The following is a 23,226-nucleotide window of genomic DNA, read 5'->3' as shown; positions in this document are numbered from 1 at the left end:
CAAGTCCCCTCATCTGAGGCTCTTCACTCATGAGATTATCTCAACATCTGCCCCTGCTAAATCTCCTTAGGATATTGCATGCACCAATAAGATTATCCCACAGTCACCTAAACTTATTTTAAACTGTAGAGGATTGTAAATCTAGTTGGCACCATCTTGGGTAGTAGCCCTCAAAGTACCCAGGACATCTTCAGGAACGGTGTCTCAGAAAGGCAGCATCCTTTATTAAGGACCTCCAGCACCCAGGGCATGTCCTTTTCTCACTGTGACCGTCAGGTAGGAGATACAGAAGCCTGAAGGCACACACTCAGCGATTCAGGAACAGCTTCTTCCGCTCTGCCATCCGATTTCTGAATGGACTTTGAACCTTTGGACACTACCTCACTTCTTAATATATATTATTTCTGTTTTTGCACGATTTTAATCTCTTCAATACGCGTATACAGTAATTGATTTAATTATTTATTATTTTATTTTATTTTTTCCCTTCTAGATGATGCATTGCATTGAACTGCTGCCGCTAAGTTAACAAATTTCATGACACAGGCCGGTGATAATACACCTGATTCCGACATTTAATAAGATTCAGAGGGGCAACATTTTCACCCAGAGGATGGTCAGTACATGGAACGACCTGCCAGAGGAAGTGGTTGAGACAGCATTTAAAAGGTCTTTGGGCAGTTGTGTGGATAGGAAAGGATTTGAGGGACATGGGCAAATGGGATTAGTTTAAATGGGAATCTTGGTCAGCACAGACCAGCTGGACTGAAGGACCTGTTTTTGCGCTCTTGCCACTGTTTCCGGCTGTGGCGATGTGGTTCAAAATTAGACCATCAGATGACTGACGAGAGGAAGAGAAGAACTGCTTCTGGCCACTGGGGCCGACGTGTGGAGCCCTGAGCTGCGAGGGTTAATCCTCTCTTCAGGGAACACCGCACCTCCCGTTAACATGGGTGCCAAAGGGTGCAGAATGGCGCACAGTGTAACTAGCTGCAGAACGCATCTGTGCTGGGGAAATAACAGGGAAGGAAGGAATGGAGAAACATCCACCTGAGGGAGAGAGGGACCAGGGGAACTTCCATCGCAGAGGGGGCAAGGGTGGGAAACCGGCCAATTACTATGATAACCCCCAGAAAACAAGGGCGGCGGTAATGTAGTGGTCAGCATAATGCTTTAACAGCGCCAGCAACCTAGGTTGTACGGGTTGCCACCTGTACGGGGTTAACACGTTCTCCCCACCACCACCTGGGTTTTCCCAGGTTCATTTGTCACCCCTGCCTGTACGGAGTTAACACGTTCTCCCCACCACCACCTGGGTTTTCCCAGGTTCATTGTCACCCCTGCCAGTACGGGGTTAGCACATTCTTCCCACGACAGCCTGGGATTTCCCGGGTTCCCCAGTTTCCTCCAATGACGTGCAGATTATTGGTCACACGGGTGTAATTGGGAGGTGTGATCTCGTTGGGCAGGAAGGGTCTGTTACTGGGCTGTATCTCTGAAAAAACATGAAATTCAACAAATCCCTGAATAGCAATTTACCAGTGGTTGGGTCGAGACTCCGAGTTTTATTTTTTTTCTTTAATGGTTTGGACAGTTTGCATGGGAAGTCCCAAAATTAAAATGATGCTCATGATTAATTCCTCACCCTAACATACCATACCACTTAAATGACAATTAATCTACCACGTCAGCAGTGTCTCACAGCTCGCGTGGTCCTGGAGAGGCGGCTGTTTGAACACAAGACAACAGGAGTGGGGTGAGGCCACTCGGCCCCTCTAACCTGTCCCAGCATTCAGTGTGATTGTGACTGATCTGCCTCTCCCACCCCTTCTGTATCAGTTCCCCACACCCCTCAATTCCACTAGCATTGAAAATTTTAAATCCGTGACAACCCTCCAGGATAGAAAATTCTGGTGCCTTTGATCTGACACTTCCAAGAAGGGGAGAGGGTCAATAGCAGAGGGACAAAACTCTGCACGGAGGAATTAGGGGCTCTGCATCCCCATAAACCACAGGCAGGACAACTTTCTCACCAAGAAGCACAAAGTCATCTTGGCAGCGTGGTGACTCAGCGGGTAGAGCTGCTGTCCACATCCCCAAATCCCAGATTCGATCCTGACCTCTGGCCCTGTCACTTTGTGTGCAGTTTCCCCTCGAGCTCTCCCGTCTCCTCCCAGATCCCAGAGGCTTGTGGGTTGGTGGTTACCTGACCCTCGCTGCTAAACTGCCCCAAGTGTGGAAGTGAGGTGGCAGAATCGAGGGGAGGGAATCAAAGGAAAGGGAATGAAGAAGGGTTGGTGTAAATGGGTGGTTTGACAGGCAGCACGGTGTCAATGGGCCAAAGGGCCTGACTCTGTGCTGGAATGTCTGCACTTCATAAGGAGTTTGGGGAAACTTTCTGCAGGTCTGCTGTGACGGACAGCATTCTGACTGTGAGCACCATCGCCTCCAATGCACGGGTCGAAAGGTTCAACCAGCTCCGTCACAGGCACAACCCTCCCATCCTCAAGAATATCTTCAAAAGGAGATGCCTCAAGAGGCTCAGATCCATCATGAAGGACGCTCACCATCCAGGACATGAACTGTTCTCACTACCGCCATCAGGGAGGAGGTACGAGAATCTGAAGACCCACACTCAACATTTTCGGAACAGACTCTTCCCCTCTGCCAAAAGATTTCTGAATGGTCCATGAGCCCATTCATCTTTCACATTATCTATCTATCTGCTTCATTTAATCATTAATTAATTAATTAATTCATTCATTCTTATTGTAACTAATGACTGATTTTAAGGTTTGCACTGGGCTACGGTTCATGCGCTGGTGATTGTTTCCACGATTAGTTCTTTCTTTTTCACCCGTTGAATGGATGGCTGTGTGTGTGTGTGTGGGGGGGGGGGGGGAGGTTTCAGTGAATTCTTTCGTGTTTCGTGAACTCTTGTGGCTGCCTGCAAGAAGTTGAATCTCAGGACTCTATGTGGTACACTTTGATAGTAAAGTTACTTTGAACCTTGCTGTCACAAATAAACAAATTTCTTGACATGGATCGGTAATTGATTTGATCCTGGCTTACTGCCCAGCCTCATCTAACCCCTGATCTGAGGCAGGGCATTTACTGCCCTTTGAACCTGTTCGGGAGGTGGAAGTTAATCTGGGCCAACTTTGGGAGGTCAGAGGTGAGGCTGCTAACACTGAAGTACAGAGGGCGCTTGGGAACACTATGCCTGTGATTCTCGGAAAGTAGCCACGCAACTGGAGAGGCTGGTAAAGAAGGAGTACAGCATGCCTGTCTTCATTGGTCGGGACACTGAATACAAGAGCAAAACACACAAAATGCCGGAGGAAATCAGCTGATCAGGCAGCCTGAACACAGAGGCATTCAGGGGTTGCTGGAAAATCGGCCCCTTCCCTTTCTCCCAGGGTCCATTGCCCTCCCCTGTCAGAATCCAGCTTCTGCAGCCCCTTCCCTCTTCCACCTACCTCCTCCCAGCTTCTCACCTCATCCCCTCCCACACCCACCTTCCCCCTCACCTGGTTCCACCTACCTCCTCCCAGCTTCTCACCTCATCCCCTCCCACACCCACCTTCCCCCTCACCTGGTTCCACCTACCTCCTCCCAGCTTCTCACCTCATCCCCTCCCCCACCCACCTTCCCCCTCACCTGGTTCCACCTATCACCACCCAACTTCATCTCCTCTCCCCAGCCCACCCACCTTCCCCCTCACCCTGGTTCCACCTATCACCGCCCAACTTCATCTCCTCTCCCCAGCCCACCCACCTTCCCCCTCACCTGGTTCCACCTACCTCCTCCCAGCTTCTCACCTCATCCCCTCCCCCACCCACCTTCCCCCTCACCTGGTTCCACCTACCTCCTCCAGCTTCTCACCTCATCCCCTCCCACATCCACCTTCCCCCTCACCTGGTTCCACCTATCACAGCCCAACTTCATCTCCTCTCCCCCAGCCCATCCACCTTCCCCCTCACCTGGTTCCACCTACCTCCTCCCAGCTTCTCACCTCATCCCCTCCCCCACCCACTTTCCCCCTCACCTGGTTCCACCTATCACAGCCCAACTTCATCTCCTCTCCCCCAGCCCATCCACCTTCCCCCTCACCTGGTTCCACCTACCTCCTCCCAGCTTCTCACCTCATCCCCTCCCCCACCCACCTTCCCCCTCACCTGGTTCCACCTATCACAGCCCAACTTCATCTCCTCTCCCCCAGCCCACCCACCTTCCCCCTCACCTGGTTCCACCTACCTCCTCCCAGCTTCTCACCTCATCCCCTCCCACACCCACCTTCCCCCTCACCTGGTTCCACCTATCACTGCCCAACTTCATCTCCTCTCCCCCAGCCCACCCACCTTCCCCCTCACCTGGTTTTACCTGTCACCTGTCAGTTTCTCCTCCTTCCCCCACACCCACCTTCTCATTCTGGGTTTCCAGTCCTGGGGAAGGGTCTTGGCCAGAAATGTCGGCTGTGTATTCCCCCCGCACAGATGCTGCCCATCCTGGTGAGCTCCCCCAGCGTTTTGTGGGCCCTGCTGTGGAAGATCGGCAGCTGAGTGCAACACTCACCCGTCAGCGATCGTCCATTTTTGGAACTCTCCCCTGACCGCGTGGATTTCCTCCGGGTGCTCTGGTTTCCTCCCACATGTCAGAGACCATTCGGTTAGGGTTGGGCTTGGAGAAATGTGGGCATGCGACGTTGGTGCCAGGAGTGTGGGCTGCTCCCAGCACAATTCCCCATGCAAAGCAACACCTTTCATCAATATAGATGTGACAAATAAATAAAATCTTTTTAAAAAACAACATGCTGGTCTCCCAAATCAAGGAGCTGCCTGTAAGGGAAAGCTGCCACTGGCACACTCCAAGCAGTGAGTACGAGCAGAGCGACACACTGACTTACTGAGCAAAGGCTCTGTGGGGTCCACCGTCTGGCCACGGGCAGACCCGGCGTCCGGACACAGAGAGACCCCGGCGTCTGGACACAGAGAGACCCGGCGTCCAGACACAGAGAGACCCGGCGTCCGGACACAGAGAGACCCGGCGTCCGGACACAGAGAGACCCGGCGTCGGGACACAGAGAGACCCGGCGTCCGGACACAGAGAGACCCGGCGTCTGGACACAGGGAGACCCGGTGTCCGGACACAGAGAGACCCGGCGTCCGGACACAGAGAGACCCGGCGTCGGGACACAGAGAGACCCGGCGTCTGGACACAGAGAGACCCGGTGCCTGGACACAGACTGTCCCGGCGTCCGGACACAGAGAGACCCGGCGTCCGGACACAGAGAGACCCGGCGTCAGGACACAGAGGACCCGGCGTCCGGACACAGAGAGACCCGGCGTCCGGACACAGAGAGACCCGGCATCCGGACACAGAGAGACCCGGCATCAGGACACAGAGAGACCCGGCGTCGGGACAACAGAGAGACCCGGCGTCCGGACACAGAGAGACCCGGCGTCCGGACACAGAGAGACCCGGCGTCGGGACACAGAGAGACCCGGTGTCCGGACACAGACTGTCCCGGCGTCGGGACACAGAGAGACCCGGCGTCAGGACACAGAGAGACCCGGCGTCCGGACACAGAGAGACCCGGCGTCGGGACACAGAGAGACCCGGCGTCCGGACACAGAGAGACCCGGCGTCAGGACACAGAGAGACCCAGCATCCGGACACAGAGAGACCCGGCGTCCAGACACAGAGAGACCCGGCGTCCAGACACAGAGAGACCCGGCGTCTGGCCACGGGCAGACCCGGCGTCCGGCCACAGAGAGACCCGGCGTCAGGACACAGAGAGACCCGGCGTCAGGACACAGAGAGACCCAGCGTCCGGACACAGAGAGACCCAGCGTCCGGACACAGAGAGACCCGGCGTCGGGACACAGAGAGACCCGGCGTCCGGCCACGGGCAGACCGGCGTCCGGACACAGAGAGACCCGGCGTCCGGACACAGAGAGACCCGGCGTCCGGCCACAGAGAGACCCGGCGTCCGACACAGAGAGACCCGGCGTCGGGACACAGAGAGACCCGGCGTCTGGACACAGAGAGACCCGGCGTCAGGACACAGAGAGACCCGGCGTCCGGACACAGAGAGACCCGCGTCAGGACACAGAGAGACCCGGCGTCCGGACACAGAGAGACCCGCGGCGTCCGGCCACAGAGAGACCCGGCGTCAGGACACAGAGAGACCCGGCGTCAGGACACAGAGAGACCCAGCGTCCGGACACAGAGAGACCCGGCGTCGGGACACAGAGAGACCCGGCGTCCGGCCACGGGCAGACCCGGCGTCCGGACACAGAGAGACCCGGCGTCCGGACACAGAGAGACCCGGCGTCCGGCCACAGAGAGACCCGGCGTCCGGACACAGAGAGACCCGGCGTCGGGACACAGAGAGACCCGGCGTCTGGACATAGAGAGACCCGGCGTCGGGACACAGAGAGACCCGGCGTCCGGACACAGAGAGACCCGGCGTCCGGACACAGAGAGACCCGGCGTCAGGACACAGAGAGACCCGGCGTCCGGACACAGAGAGACCCGGCGTCCGGACACAGAGAGACCCGCGTCAGGACACAGAGAGACCCGGCGTCCGGACACAGAGAGACCCGGCGTCGGGACACAGAGAGACCCGGTGTCGGGACACAGAGAGACCCGGTGTCCGGACACAGAGAGACCCGGCGTCTGGACATAGAGAGACCCGGTGCCTGGACACAGACTGTCCCGGCGTCCGGGACACAGACTGTCCCGGCGTCTGGACACAGACTGTCCCAGCGTCCAGACACAGAGAGACCCGGTGTCCGGACACAGACTGTCACGGCGTCCCGGACACAGACAGACCCGGTGTCCAGCCACAGAGAGACCCGGTGTCCAGCCACAGAGAGACCCGGCGTCAGGACACAGAGAGACCCAGTGTCTGGACACAGAGAGACCCGGAGTCCGGACACAGAGAGACCCGGCGTCTGGACACGGAGAGACCCGGCGTCCGGACACAGAGAGACCCGGTGTCCAGCCACAGAGAGACCCGGCGTCAGGACACAGAGAGACCCAGTGTCTGGACACAGAGAGACCCGGAGTCCGGACACAGAGAGACCCGGAGTCCGGACACAGAGAGACCCGGAGTCCGGACACAGAGAGACCCGGTGTCCGGACACAGAGAGACCCGGCATCCGGACACAGAGAGACCCGGTGTCTGGACACAGAGAGACACAGTTTCTGGACACAGAGAGAACCCGGAGTCCAGACACAGAGAGACCCGGTGTCCGGACACAGAGAGACCCGCATCCGGACACAGAGAGACCCGGTGTCTGGACACAGAGAGACACAGTTTCTGGACACAGAGAGACCCGGTGTCCGGACACAGAGAGACCCGGCATCAGGACACAGAGAGACCCGGTGTCAGGACACAGACTGTCCCGGCGTCCGGCCACAGAGAGATCCGGCGTCAGGACACAGACTGTCCCGGCGTCCGGCCACAGAGAGATCCGGCGTCAGGACACAGACTGTCCCGGCGTCCGGCCACAGAGAGATCCGGCGTCAGGACACAGACTGTCCCGGCGTCCGGCCACAGAGAGATCCGGCGTCCGGACACAGAGAGACCCGGCGTCCGGACACAGAGAGACCCGGCGTCAGGACACAGACTGTCCCGGCTTCCGGCCACAGAGAGATCCGGCGTCCGGACACAGAGAGACCCGGCGTCCGGACACAGAGAGACCCGGCGTCCGGACACAGAGAGACCCGGCGTCCGGACACAGAGAGACCCGGCGTCTGGACACAGACTGTCCCGGCGTCCGGCCTCAGAGAGACCCGGCGTCCGGACACAGAGAGACCCGGCGTCTGGACACAGACTGTCCCGGCGTCCGGCCACAGAGAGACCGGGCGTCTGGACACAGAGAGACCCGGCGTCCGGACACAGAGAGACCCGGCGTCCGGACACAGAGAGACCCGGCGTCCGGACACAGAGAGACCCGGCGTCCGGACACAGAGAGACCCGGCGTCCGGACACAGAGAGACCCGGCGTCTGGACACAGAGAGACCCGGCGTCTGGACACAGAGAGACGCAGCGTCCGGACACAGAGAGACCCGGCGTCTGGACATAGAGAGACCCGGCGTCTGGACACAGAGAGACGCGGCATCCGGACACAGAGAGACCCGGCGTCTGGACACAGAGAGACGCGGCATCCGGACACAGAGAGACCCGGCGTCTGGACATAGAGAGACCCGGCGTCTGGACACAGAGAGACCCGGCGTCCGGACACAGAGAGACGTGGCATCCGGACACGGAGAGACCCGGCGTCTGGACACGGAGAGACCCGGTGTCTGGACACAGAGAGACCCGGCGTCAGGACACAGAGAGACCCGGCGTCAGGACACAGACTGTCCCGGCGTCAGGACACAGAGAGACCCGGTGTCTGGACACAGAGAGACACGGTGTCTGGACACAGAGAGACCCGGTGTCTGGACACAGAGAGACCTGGCGTCTGGACACAGACTGTCCCGGCGTCCGGACACAGAGAGACCCGGCGTCTGGACACAGACTGTCCCGGCGTCTGGACACAGAGAGACCCGGCGTCTGGACACAGAGAGACCCGGCGTCTGGACACAGAGAGACCCGGCGTCCGGACACAGAGAGACCCGGCGTCCGGACACAGAGAGACCCGGTGTCTGGACACAGAGAGACCCGGCGTCCGGACACAGAGAGACCCGGCTTCTGGACACAGAGAGACCCGGCGTCCGGACACAGAGAGACCCGGCGTCCGGACACAGAGAGACCCGGCGTCCGGACACAGAGAGACCCGGCGTCCGGACACAGAGAGACCCGGCGTCCGGACACAGAGAGACCCGGCGTCCGGACACAGAGAGACCCGGCGTCCGGACACAGAGAGACCCGGCGTCCGGACACAGAGAGACCCGGCGTCCGGACACAGAGAGACCCGGCGTCCGGACACAGAGAGACCCGGCGTCCGGACACAGAGAGACCCGGCGTCCGGACACAGAGAGACCCGGCGTCAGGACACAGAGAGACCCGGCGTCCGGACACAGAGAGACCCGGCGTCCGGACACAGAGAGACCCGGCGTCAGGACACAGACTGTCCCGGCGTCCGGCCACAGAGAGACCCGGCGTCCGGACACAGAGAGACCCGGCGTCTGGACACGGAGAGACCCGGCGTCCGGACACAGAGAGACCCGGCGTCCGGACACAGAGAGACCCGGTGTCTGGACACAGACTGTCCCAGCGTCCGGCCACGGGCAGACCTGGCGTCTGGACACAGACTGACCCGACATCCGGACACAGAGAGACCCGGTGTCTGGACACAGGCTGTCCCGGTGTCCGGCCACGGACTGACCTGGCGTCTGGTCACGGACTGACCCGGCGTCTGGACACGGACTGACCCGGCGTCTGGACACGGACTGACCTGGCGTCTGGACACGGACTGACCCGGCATCTGGCCATTACTAGACCCTGAGGGATAAGAGGCTCTCAGACACTTCATGGCACTGATCTAGGAGAAAACAGGAGAGGCCTTGATGCATTGTGAAGGGATGAGTTGATTGGATGATATATAAAATGTGGAGAGAGACATGGGTCCCAACTGTATTCACTGCACGCATTTGAAATAAAATATTTTAAGAGGTAACAACAGTTGCTTGAATGCATCAGCTGCGACACAGCTGAGGATCTCCCAAGGCCACTGCTGAGGGTTTTGAGAAATGAGCTCTGTTTTGATCACACAGCTTCCAGAATATCAAACACAGAATATCAAACTTTGGCCCACAGTGTCATGCAAACTTAATTAAATTAGTACATAGAACACAAGACCACAGTACAGGCCTTTGGCCCACAACGTTGTGCCGAAATTTTAACTTATTGCAACTTTACAGATCTCTGGTCAGACCATATCTGGAGTATTCTGGTCACCCCACTGTAGGAAGGATGGTGAGGCTTTGGGGAGGGTGCAGAAGAGGTTTACCAGGATGCTGACTGGTTTAGAGGGCATGGGCTATCACGAGAGATTGAATTAACTTGGGTTGTTTACTCTGGAGTGTCAGAGGCTGAGGGAAGATCTGAGAGAGGTTATAAGATGATGAGAGGCACAGATAGAGTGGACAGAGAGGATCTGTCTCCCAGGGTTGAAGTGTTTCGTACCAGAGGGTATGCACTGAGAGTGAGAGAGGATAGGTTCATAGGGTATAGAAACATAGAAAACCTAGAGCACAAAGCTGTGCCAAACACACCCTTACGTCAGAAATTACCTAGGGTTACCCATAGCCCTCTATTTTGCTGAGCTCCATGTACCTGTTCCGGAGTCTCTTAAAAGACCCTATTGCATTCGTCTCCACCACTGTCGCCGGCAGCCCATTCCACGCAGTCATCACTCTCTGCATAAAAAACACATCCCTGTCATCTCCTCTATACCTACTTCCAAGTACATTAAAACTGTGCCCTCTCATGCTAGCTGTTTCAGCCCTGGGAAAAAGCCTCTGACTATCCACATGTTCAATGGTTCTCACCATCTTGTACACCTCTATCAGGTCACCCCTCATCCTCTGTCGCTCCAAGGAGAAAAGGCCGAGTTCACTCAACCTATTCTCATAAGGCATGCTCCCCAATCCAGGCAACATCCTTGTAAATCTCCTCTGCACCCGCTCTATGGCTTCCACATCCTTCTTGTAGTGAGGTGACCAGAACTGAACACAGTACTCCAAGTGGGGTCTGACCAGGGACCTATATAACTGTAACATTACCTCTTGGCTCTTGAACTCAGTACCATGATTGATGAAGGCCAACGCACTGTATGCCTTCTTAACACAGTGTCACCTATGTAGCAGCTTTGTGTATCCTATGGACTCAGACTGCAAGATCCCTCTGATCCTCCACACTGCTAAGAGTCTTACCATTAATACTATATTCTGCCATCATATTTGACCTACCAAAATGAACCACCTCACGCTTATCTGGGTTGAACTCCATCTGCCACTTCTCAACCCAATTTTGCATCCGATCAATGTCCTGCTGTAACCTCTGACAGCCCTCCAGACTATCCACAACACACCCAACCTCTGTATCATCAGCAGATTTACTAACCCATTCATCCACTTCCTCATCCAGTACATTTATACAAATGACAAAGAGAAGGAGTCCCAGAACAGATCCCCGAGGCACTCCACTGGTCACCAACCTCCATGCAAAATATGACCAGCCTACAGCCTCTCTGTACAGCTTTCTGTGGGTAAGCCAGTTCTGGATTCACAAAGCAATGTCCCCTTGGATCCCATGCCTCCTTACTTTCTCAATAAGCCTTGCTGAAATCCATATACACTAATCTACGGCTGTACCTTCATCAATGTATTTAGTCACATCCTCAAAAAATTCAATCAAGCTCGTAAGGCACGACCTGCCTTTGAAAAAGCCATGCTGACTATTGCTGATCTTTTTATGTCTCTCCAAATGTTCATAAATCCTGCTTCTCAGGATCTTCTCCATCAACTTACCAGGCACTGAAGTAAGACTCACTGGTCTATAATTTCCTGGGCTATCTCTACTCCCTTTCTTAAATAAGGGAACAACATCTGCAACCCTCCAATCCTCCAGATCCTCTCCTGTCCCCATTGATGGTGCAAAGATCATTGACTGAGGCTCAGCAATCTCCTCCCTTGCCTCCCACAGTAGCCTGGGGTACATCTGGGGAATTACAGACCGGTTCGCCTGACGTCAGTAGTGGGAAAGATGCTGGATTCAATTATAAAAGAGGAAATTACGACACATTTGGATAGCAGTAGAAGGATCAGTCTGAGTCAGCATGGATTTACAAAGGCAAAATCATGCTTGACCAATCTTCTGGAGTTTTTTTGAGGATATAACTATGAAAATGGACAAGGGAGAGCCAGTGGATGTAGTGCACCTGGACTTTCAGAAAGCTTTTGATAAAGTCCCACATAGGAGATTAGTGGGCAAAATTAGGGCCCATGGTATTGGGGCAGAGTACTGACATGGATTGAAAATTGGCTGGCTGACAGGAAACAAAGAGTAGCGATTAACGGGTCCCTTTCAGAATGGCAGGCTGTGACCAGTGGGGTACCGCAAGGTTCGGTGCTGGGACCGCAGCTGTTTACAATGTACATTAATGATTTAGATGAAGGGATTAAAAGTAACATTAGCAAATTTGCCGATGACACAAAGCTGTGTGGCAGTGTGAAATGTCAGGAGGATGTTATGAGAATGCAGGGTGACTTGGACAGGTTGGGTGAGTGGGAAAATGTATGGCAGATGCAGTTTAATGTGGGTAAATGTGAGGTTATCTACTTTGGTGGCAAGAACAGGAAGGCAGATTACTATCTAAATGGAGTCAAGTTAGGAAAAGGGGAAGTACAATGAGATCTAGGTGTTCTTGTACATCAGTTAATGAAAGCAAGCATGCAGGTACAGCAGGCAGTGTAAAAAGCTAATGGCATGGTGGCCTTTATAACAAGAGGAATTGAGTATAGAAGTAAAGAGGTCATTCTGCAGCTGTCCAGGGCCCTGGTGAGACCCCACCTGGAGTATTGAGTGCAGTTTTGGTCTCCAAATTTGAGGAAGGATATTCTTGCCATTGAGGGAGTGCAGAGTAGGTTCACAAGGTTAATTCCCGGAATGGCGGGACTGTCATATGTTGAAAGATTGGAGCAACTGGGCTTGTATACACTGAAATTTAGAAGGATGAGAGGGGATCTGATTGAAACATTAAGATTTTTAAGGGATTGGGCAGACTGGAGGCAGGAAGCATGTTCCCACTGATGGGTGAGTCCAGAACTAGAGGCCACAGTTTAAGAATAAGGGGTAGGCCATTTAGATCAGAGATGCGGAAAAACTTTTTCACCCAGAGAGCGGTGGATAAGTGGAATGCTCTGCCCCAGAAGGCAGTGGAGGCCAAGTCTCTGGATGCTTTCAAGAGATAGTTAGATAGAGCTCTTATAGATAGCGGGGTCAAGGGATATGGGGAGAGGGCAGGAATGGGGTACTGATTGTGTATGATCAGCCATGATCACAGTGAATGGCAGTGCTGGCTAGAAGGGCCGAATGGCTTACTCCTGCACCTACTGTCTATTGTCTATTATCTCATCTGGTCCCAGTGACTTATTCAACTTCATGCTTTCCAAAACCTGCAATACATCCTCTTTCTTGATATCTACATGCTCAATCTTTTCAGTCCACTGCAAGTCATCCCTACAATCACCAAGATCGTTTTCCATAGTGAATACAGTAGCAAAGTATTCATTAAGTACCTCTTCTATCTCCTCCAGTTCCATATTTGTAGAATGCCTTGGAGTTTTCCTTAATCCTGCCCGCCAAGGCCTTCTCATGGCCCCTTCTGGCTCTCCTAATTTCTTTCTTAAGCTCCTTCCTGCCAGCTTTATAATTTTCCAGATCTCTATCATTACCTAGTTTTTTTGAACCTTTTTGAAGCTCTTCTTTTCTTCTTGACTAGATTTTCACCTGCCTTTGTACATCACGGTTCCTGTACCCTACCAGCCTTTCCCTGTCTCACTGGAACATACCTATGCAGAACGTCACACCAATATCACCTGAACATTTGCCACATTTCTTCCATACATTTCCCTAAGAACATCTGTTCCCAATTTATGCTTCCACGTTCCTGCCTGATAGCCTCATATTTCCCCTTACTCCAATTAAGCACTTTCCTAACTTGTCTGTTCCTATCCCTCTCCAATGTTATTGTAAAGGAGATAGAATTGTGATCACTATCTCCAAAATGCTCTCCCACTGAGAGACCTGACACCTGACCAGGTTCATTTCCCAATACCAGATCAAGTACAGCCTCTCCTCTTGTAGGCTTATCTACATATTGTGTGAGGAAGCCTTCCTGAACACATCTAACAAACTCCACCTCATCTAAACCCCTCGCTCCAGGGAGATGCCAATCAATATTGGGGAAATTAAAATCTCCCACCACAACAACCCTTTTATTACTACATCATTCCAGAATCTGTCTCCCTATCTGCTCCTCAATGTCCCTGTTACTATTGGGTGGTCCATAAAAAACACCCAGTAGAGTTATTGACCCCTTCCTGTTTCTAACCTCCACCCACAGAGACTTCGTAGACACTCCCTCTATGACTTCCTCCTTTTCTGCAGCCGTGACACTATCTCTGATCAACAGTGCTACGCCCTCACCTCCTTTGCCCTCGTCCCTATCCTTTCTGAAACATCTAAAGCCTGACACTCAAAGTAACCATTCCTGCCCTTAAGCCATCACAGTCTCTGTAACGGCCACAACATCATATCTCCAAGTACTGATCCATGCTCTAAGCTCATCCACTTTGTTCATCATACTCCTTGTATTAAAATAGACACATCTCAAACCATCAGTCTGAGTGCGTCCCTTCTCTATCACCTGCCTATCCTCCCTCTGACACTATCTACAAGCTTTCTCATTTTGTGGGCCAACCGCCCCTTCCTCCATCTCTTCAGTTCAGTTCCCATCCCCCAACAATTCTAGTTCAAACTCTCCCTAGTACCCTTAGCAAGCCTCCCTGTCAGGATATTGGTCTCCCTGGGATTCAATTGCAACACGTCCTTTTTCTACAGGTCACATCAGCCCCAAAAGAGGTCCCAGTGATCCAGAAATCTGAATCCCTGCCCCCTACTCCAATCCGTCAGCCACGCATTTATCCTCAACTCGATTCCTATACTCACTGTCACGTGGCACAGGCAGTAGTCCTGAGATTACTACCTTTGTGGTCCTGCTTCTCAACTTCCTTCCTAACTCTGTAGTCTGCTTTCAGGACCTCCTCCCTTTTCCTACCTATGTCGTTGGTACCAATATGTACCACGACCTCTGGCTGTTCTCCTTCCTACTTCATGATATCATGGACACGATCCGAAACATCCCAGACCCTGGCACCAGGGACGCAAACTAACATCCGTGTTTCTTTCCTGCGTCCACAGAAACACCTGTCTGACCCCCTAACTATAGAGTCCCCTGTCACTGCTACCATCCTCTTCCTTTCCCTACCCTTTTGAGTCACTGGGCCAGAGTCTGTGCCTGAGGCACAGACACTGTTGCTTCCCCCAGGTAGGCCATTCCCCCCCCCCAAACAGTACTCAAACAGGAGTACTTATTGTTAAGGGGGATAGCCGCAGGGGTACTCTCTAGTGAGGGGTAAGTTTTTTACTCAGAGAGTGGTGGATGCCTGGTATGGTGGTAGAGGTCAGTACATTAGAGGCTTTTTAGAGATGTTTGAATAGGCATTTGAGGAAGATGGAGGGATATGGACACTGTGCAGGTAGGAGAGATTAGCGTTTGGAGGTTTTTAGCTGATTCGGCTCAACATTGTGGGCTGAATGGCCTGTTCCTGTGCTGTACTCTTCTGTGCATTTGATCCCTCCTACATAACTTTCCATTTTCCTGTCATCTATCTAAGAGTTTCTTAAATGTCCCTAGAGTATCTGCCTCTCCCACCACTCCTGACGTGGCATTCCACACACCCATCTCTCTCAGGATCAGGTTTAATATCACTGGCACAGGTCATGAAAATTGTTGTAAAGAACTTGCTTCTGACATCCTCCCCGATAGTTTCCTCCAATCATCTTAAAATTATGGCCCTTGTATTAGCCACTCCATGCTGGGAAAACGTCTCGTACCGACCACTCGATCTATGCCTCTTAACATCTTAAACACCTCTATCAAGTCACCTCTCATCCTCCTTTGCCCCAAAGAGAAAAGCCCTAGCTTGCTCAATCTACAGAATCTAATTCAGGCGTAATTACAAACCTGACCAAACTAGTCCCTTCCATCTCCAAAATCTTCATATCCCTCCCTTCTCTATACATTCATAAGCTTATTTAATTGCCTCTGGCGTATTTGCCTCCACTACCACCTGGCGGTGCCTTCCAGCACTCACCACTCTGTGAGAAATAAAGTTGTCCCGCACGTCTCCTCTGAACCTATCCCCCCTCACCTTAAATGCATACCCTCAATTATTAGCCATTGCAACCCTCGGAAACATACACTGCAGGTCTGTCACAATCTTATAAGCCTCTCTCTTCAGGTCTTCCCTCAGCCTCTGCCACTCCAGTTAAAACAACCCAAGTTTATTTATAAACACTAGAGATCCTGCAGATGCTAATAACCACGAGAGACGCACACAGGGTCTCGGCCTGTTCATTTCCCTCCGTAGATGCTGCCTGACCTGTGAGTTCCTCCAGCACTTTGTGGGTGCCACCAAGTTTGTCCAGTCTCTCCTATAATCCAGGCAGCATCCTGGTAAACCTCTTTTGCACCCCCTCCAAAGCCTTGACGTCTGTCCTATAATTGAGAGAACAGAATTGAATGCAAATGCAAAACTCCCTATACCGTAGAGTTTTATAAAGCTGCAGCATAATTTCTTAACTCGTGAATTCTATTCCTGGACTAAGCATGCCATGTTTTCAAGTTCAAGTTTATTGTCATTCAACCTTGCACATGTATACAGCTGAACGAAACAATGTTCCTCTGGGGCCAAGATGCACAACACTGTGCATAGAGTCATACATGGTATTATCTATCATCTTAATTTCCCACATCATTTATGCTCCTAGAATTATTATCATGCACCTTCTTTACTGCCCTATCAACCTATGCAGTCAATTACCATTCACAGAGAGCTGTGGACTTGGAGCCCAAGATCCCTCTGTTCATCAACCCTGGACTGTCCCTTTGCATTTGATTGCCGGAGGTGTGACAGCTCACCTTTGCCCGGGCTAAACTCCATCTGCCACTTCTCCGCCCAAGTCTACAACTGACCTACAGTGTATTCCACTGTGGCCTCTGGCAATCTACTCTCTCCACAGTATCACCAATCTTCACCAATGACCCACCAATCTACATCTTCATCCAGGCCATTGATATAGATCACGAACAGCAGAGCCCCAGTACGGATCTCTGCAGAACACCACTGGGGACAGACCTCCAGCCAGAATCAGTCCCATCAACCACTCCCTCTGTCTCCTATAGGCAGGGCAATACCAAATCTGAATCGTCGAGTCACTGTGGATCTTAACCTTCTGGGCGACCAGAATTGAACACAGCACTCTATCATCTGTGCTGGGGGAGAGAGACAATTATTGTTTCCAGTACCTGACCCTTGATCAGAATGGGGAAATTGATTATCCCTGTGTAAAATTCCAGCTGGGAAAGATCCACACAATACGTCCTCTCTCTGTCTATCCTTGTTCATCTATTAACCGGACACCACCAAGCCCAATGACGTTCACCGGACTTCCTTAGCCTCCTCTGATTCATGGACTCTCAGTTCTCCTTCTCTCTGGGACCTAAAACTCATTTATTACTTTCATTACTCCAGTTCTAATGATTCATTGACTCTGTTTTTCTCTCTCCACACACGCTGACAGAATTGATGAGACTCCCAACAACTTTTGATCTATTTCAGATTTCCAGCACCCGGATTGCTTAATTCGCTCTGCTAGAATCGGAGCTGGACAGCATGGAATCAGGCCCTTCAGCCCATCGAGTCCACACTGACCATCTTCACCCATCATCACTAATCCCAACCCACCTTGTACGTTAACCCTTTCATCGTTGGGATCATTCTTTTGAGAACCTCCTCTAGACCCTCTCCGAGCCAGTACATCCATCCTTGGACAGGGGACCCGGAACTGCTCATGATATTCAAAACGCTGCCTGACCAAAGCCCTGTCTCTCGGCTCTCGTGTACACTCACTCATCATTAAACAGTTCGCATGCACTTGCTCATTTCTACTGAGACGCACACACACACTTGCACACGTGTGCACACACATACAGTAGTTTGAGTCGGAAGCCTCTGGACACTGAGAGGCTGGGTCCTGAGGAACTGTTCGAATCAGGAATGGGAAAAGCGTAAGTGCATTGATTGGATGGTCCGGCAATGAAGAGACAGATGTTTACTAATTGCATTTACTGGATATCATGAATAAAACATACTTATGAAATAGTGAAAGGACATGAGGGGTTGCACTTTGAGAGAGGTTGTCGACGTCTCAGAGCATCACAGGATACAGGCCCGTCGTGAGCACCGAGCCAACCCAATTTCCTGCAATCGGCCCATATCCTTCCAACCCCTCCAGGTACCTGTCCAAGGGCTTCTGCAGCGGTACGATTGTACCTGTCTCTGTCCCAGACGGGTAGGTTGGTAGGTGAATTAGCCACTGTAAATGGCCCCTAGCTGAGTGAGAGTGTGTGAGCGGTGGGGAAATCAAAAGAGCAGGATACAGGGAACTCACAATGGGATGCTGCTGTCTGCTTTCTCACGATCGACAGCTCATTCAGCTCAGTGAGTCAATGCTTGGTCTCTGAGAAGCCCCATCGATCCCCATTGTTAGCTCCCTGGAACCTGCTGTCTTTTGCTCCCCTTTGATTTCCCCACCACCTACCCCCCCCCCCCCAGGACAATTTACAGGCACCTACCAACCCACACATCTGAGACGTGGGACGAAACCGGAGAAGGTTCCACCCACAGGCAGTGCCGGAGGCCAGGATCAAACCCAGGGCTCTGCGTCCACCTGCTGTACCACTTTATCCCTGAGGTCAGGGAACAATACAGAACGGAAACAAGACCTTCTGCCATCCACTCACCACCCATTTACACCAATCCTACGCGAATCCATTCTTCTATCCTCCCCATCAACTCACAACCAGAGTCTGCCCCACCATTCCATCACAGCTGATCCAATTCCCTCTCAGCCCCAGTCTCCTGCCTTCCCCCCCCCATATCCCTTCATGCCCTGTCCAATCAAAAACCTATCAACCTCTGCCTTAAAAATATGTGAAGACTCGGCCTCCACAACAACAAATTCCACACCTTTTAGCCGTTCTCTGGCTAAAGAAATTCCTGCTCGTTCATTCTCAGAGGACGTGCCTCTATTCCGAAGCTTTGCCCTCTGGTCCGAGCCTCCTTCACTACAGGAAACATCTTCTCCACATCCAATCCATCTTGACCATTACACTCAATAGGCTTCAATGAGCTTCCCCCTGGTTCTTCTGGATTCCAGTGAGTACAGGCCCAGGTCCATTAACTGGCCCTCGTTTGGTGACATATCTATTCCCAGACTCATTCTCACGGACCTCCTGTGAACCCTCTCCAATGTCCGCACATCCTTTCTTAGGTAAGAAACTGGCAGGTCATCGAGATTCGAGGCAGAAACAGCCCCTCCGCCGATCCTACCACCCCACACACATCAGGGTTACTTCGCAATGGTAGATTGGCCCACTGACCGGGGAAACCAGATTAAATAGTAGATCACAGTTATTTATCACATGTATCTCGAGATACTGAAACATTGAAATATTGAAAGGGGAAAATTCCCCTTTCTTCTATCCCCCACTCTGATCTGCTTCTTCTCCCCCTGGGTCCCCTCCTCCTTCCCTTTCTCCCATGGTCCACTCTCCTCTCCTATCAGATTCCTTCTCCTCCGGCCCTTTGAACTTTCCCACCCACCTCGTTCCTCTCCCCCCACTCTGTCGCCTGCCCCTCCCTTTCCATTCCCAAAATGCTTATTCATTTCCGCAGATGCTGTCTGACCTGCATTTTGTGAGTGTTGCTTTAGATTTCCCAGCGTCTGCAGACTTCCTCTGTTGGCCAAATGCTGTCATTTGCATCAGGGGCCAACACAGTCCAAATATGAGGTGGGGGTCACTGTCAATGTGGCATGCCCACAGCTCGCCAACCTCACCTTGTGCATCTTTGGAAGGTTGGAGGAATCCCCGGCCATAACAGGGACAACATCCAAACTCCTCACAGCAGCAAAGGAACCCGTGTGGTTGGCGCTGTTGTGCGTTATGCTAGAGGGGAAAGATTTAACAGGGCCTTTTGCACGTGGGGCGCTGGGTACGTGGTACCAACTGCCTGGGGAGAGGTGGAAGCAGGGACAGTGACATTTAAAAGCTATAGGGATAAAAATAAGGGGTTTGAGAGGGATACGGGCCAAATTTGGAAGGCCATGGACCATGCTGTGCCTTTCCTTCTGATTCAGGCGAACGAGCGAAGTCGACTCTCACCCCGTACGACTCCGGGATGTGGGAGGGAACCCGGCCACCCGGGGCAAACCCACGAAGTCACAGGAGTCCGTGCAGACTCCACTCAGAGACAGCGCTGGCAGCCGGGGTCTGACGCTCTGCCTGCCGACCCACCATCCCGCCACATACTCTGGCTTTTAAATGGGAACTCCCTGGGGAGGGGTGAAGGGTGACCCCGTGCTTTGGAGAGTCGCCGCTCCACACAGAGTGAGACAGCTGTTGCCACCACACCCGGGAGGCAGCTCCCAGTCCTCACCGACTCGAGCCTCGGTACCTTCGGGTCTGGATGACCATCAGACATTGGAGCAGAACTAGGCCATTGGGTCCATCGGGCCTGATCCCTCTCAACTCCATTCTCCTGCCCGTTGACGCCCTGATTAATCAAGAACCTTATCAACCTCCGTTTTTAAAAAAACACCCGATGACCTGACCTCCACAGACTCACCGCCCTCCAGCCGAAGAAATCCCCCTACATCAGCCGACCTCCACGAGGAGGAGGAGGTCATTCGGCCCGTCAAACACGTTCTACATGGACACGTCTGACATCTTAGCTCAATGGCACGTTACTGCACGGCCACACACCTCTCAGAAAGCCAGGTGCTAAACACAATGGTGCTAAAACCCTCGGGGCACTGTCTAGCGGTCCATTTAAAACCCGAGCGTAGTTGTAAACCGGGCGGAGATGCACAGGGTGACAGATGATTCAGTAATTACAATTCTGCCTCGGATCCATCAAAGCCACCAGACCCCCGCAACAGATTCCAGTCACTGACTCACTCCAACCCCTTGCAGCGACTCGAGCGGTTTGATCAGATCCCAGCCAGCGATTCACTCGCCGAAACCTGACAGTCAAGTGGCATTTCAGGGAATATCACAATTATACTCCAGTCCAATATTCAATCCCCCGGAGCCCCTGGATTCGATCCCAGCCTGTATGTTCAGTCCCAGGGATCTGAGTCCCTGGATTAGGTCCAAATCTGTAACTCACTCCCGGGGATCTGAAATTCTATACCTGAACCCCTGGACTGGCTTCAAGTCCGTAACTCACTCCCGGGGATCTGATACTCTTATACATAAACCCCCTGAACCGCCGGATTAGATCCAAATCTGTAACTCACTCCCCGGGATCTGAGATTCAATATTCCGATCCCCGAACCCCTGGACTGGCTTCAAATCCGTAACTCACTCCCGGGGATCTGATACCCAATACATAAACCCCCTGAACCGCCGGATTAGATCCCAGCCACTCCCAGGGATCTGAGATTAGATCCCAGTCTGTAACTCACTCCCGGGGTTCTGAGATTAGACCCCAGTCTGTAACTCACTCACAGGGATCTGAGATTAGACCCCAGTCTGTAACTCACTCCTGGGGATCTGAGATTAGACCCCAGTCTGTAACTCACTCACAGGGATCTGAGATTAGACCCCAGTCTGTAACTCACTCACAGGGATCTGAGATTAGACCTCAGTCTGTAACTCACTCCCGGGGATCTGAGATTAGATCCCAGTCTGTAACTCACTCCCGGGGATCTGAGATTCGATACGAGCCAGTCCCTCAGTCCCCACCCTGTCATCCTATACGTGTACCGGTCCGTGACGATCCAACAGACGCCCCTATGCTTTATTTTTGCTTTTCCCTCCCCGGTCGGGTGTTCGAATCTCTCAGCAACAAACCCCCCAGCGACATGTGTCAGCCGGCTTGATAACATTTATATAAAATACACGCTGAGTTAGTGCTAAAGCGGCCAAGGGAGCCCAGCGGTGGGGGTTATTGTGTGAATAATTCTGGAGAGTTCGGACCCAGGTCAGGGCGATTAGAACTCGCTCGGAAACGACTTGAGAGTTTTTTTTAAACAAAACGTTTAATTCTCCGCCTGTTTTCTAACCCCGGTAAAACCCCGGCGCCACGAGGGTTAACCGCGGAAAGGTGTGAATCTCTAAAAGATGAGGAAAATATGAACGAAAAAATCCCGAGCAAGAACCACCCGCCCCTTCTCTCCATCCTGTATTACACAGGACTGCCGGCTCCCGGTGCACACACACAACACGCCGGCAGCTTCCTAACCCGCCCAGAACGCGGCGAGTATAAACATCGCCCGAAATCTCTATGGAGAATACCACTACTCTGCAAAACACGTATACAGAGGGGAAAAAATAGTTGCAGGCAGTCAGCTTGTGCACAGAACGGATTTCTGCTTTGCAAAGTATAAAATTCAATACAAAATTACAATGGGAGCGGGTGTTGTCAGTACTCACCGGGGTTGGTTGGCGCTTGCCGCGGCGTTGATGGGCCAGGCTCCTTCCTGACAGCGAGGAGGCCGGTTCGAACAGCACCGGGGATCGATGGAATTGGGAAGGGGTCTCACGGGGAGGGGTGGTGCGAGAGAAGGACGGATGAGAGGCGGATGAATCCGATGTTCTCCCGCTGCCTTGTCGGATGGTTGCGGAGTCCACGATCCCGGGGGCAGGCGGTCTTCCTGTGAGATTTCACGCCGAGAGGGAGGTGGAAGCGAGGAGCAGGTCCCCCTCTGGAGTAGGGGCGTGAAGAGGGCGCGAGTCCGGGACGGCAGCCTTCAATTCTCACGTTCCCGGCGTGAAGCATCCGATTCAACGATAACCCTCTCTGCGTAACCGCCCCAAAACACACACACACCAAAAAAAAATATATCCCGGTATCTTTCACACACCCGCTTTGGTTTTGACAGCTGGGTCCCCCTCGGTTTGGGGGGGGGGGGGTGATAGGGGAGAATATTTTACCACGGTGGGGTGGGGGGGGGGGAAGAGTGTCGAGATTGTCAAGGAGGGTAGAAAGGAGAGCGGGTCAGCTTTAGGAACCGTCCTGTCAGTCTGAGCCAGCCGTGGGGTGGGCGTTTCTGAAGGAAATGTCTCCCTTCCCTCCCGCACCTCTGCTGTTATGTTTAATAATATATAAACATAAAGTCTATATATTATCCCTCGCTACTGCCGGATTTAAAATTCACTGGCCGATACTATCAGACGGGGTCCCCGGCTTCTTCAATCAACTGTTCATACTTTTGCCGGGAGGAGAACTGATATTTTTCTCTTGTTTTTTCGCTTCTCCCTCCTTCTCCCTCTCTCTTCCCTCCCTCCTCCTCTCTTTCTCTCTTTCCCTTCCCTCCTTCCTTTTCTTCCCCTCTTTCCACACACCCCTCTC

General features: G+C 52.8%; 1 protein-coding gene across 1 annotated transcript in view; it reads right to left on the bottom strand.

The window, feature by feature from the left end:
• Positions 1 to 22,397, bottom strand: part of gabbr1b (gamma-aminobutyric acid (GABA) B receptor, 1b) — a 322,306-nt gene extending 299,909 nt beyond the window's left edge. The window contains exon 1 of the mRNA XM_059969200.1: positions 22,308 to 22,397. The gene's annotated coding sequence lies outside the window, so the exon portion shown is untranslated. The remainder of the gene's footprint in view (positions 1 to 22,307) is intronic.
• Positions 22,398 to 23,226: the final 829 nt, after the last annotated feature.

Source organism: Hypanus sabinus, chromosome 5 (assembly GCF_030144855.1).
Source record: "Hypanus sabinus isolate sHypSab1 chromosome 5, sHypSab1.hap1, whole genome shotgun sequence".
NCBI lineage: Eukaryota > Metazoa > Chordata > Chondrichthyes > Myliobatiformes > Dasyatidae > Hypanus > Hypanus sabinus.
The sequence above is the reverse complement of the archived record's forward strand: the minus strand, read 5'-3'. Positions and strand labels throughout refer to the sequence as shown.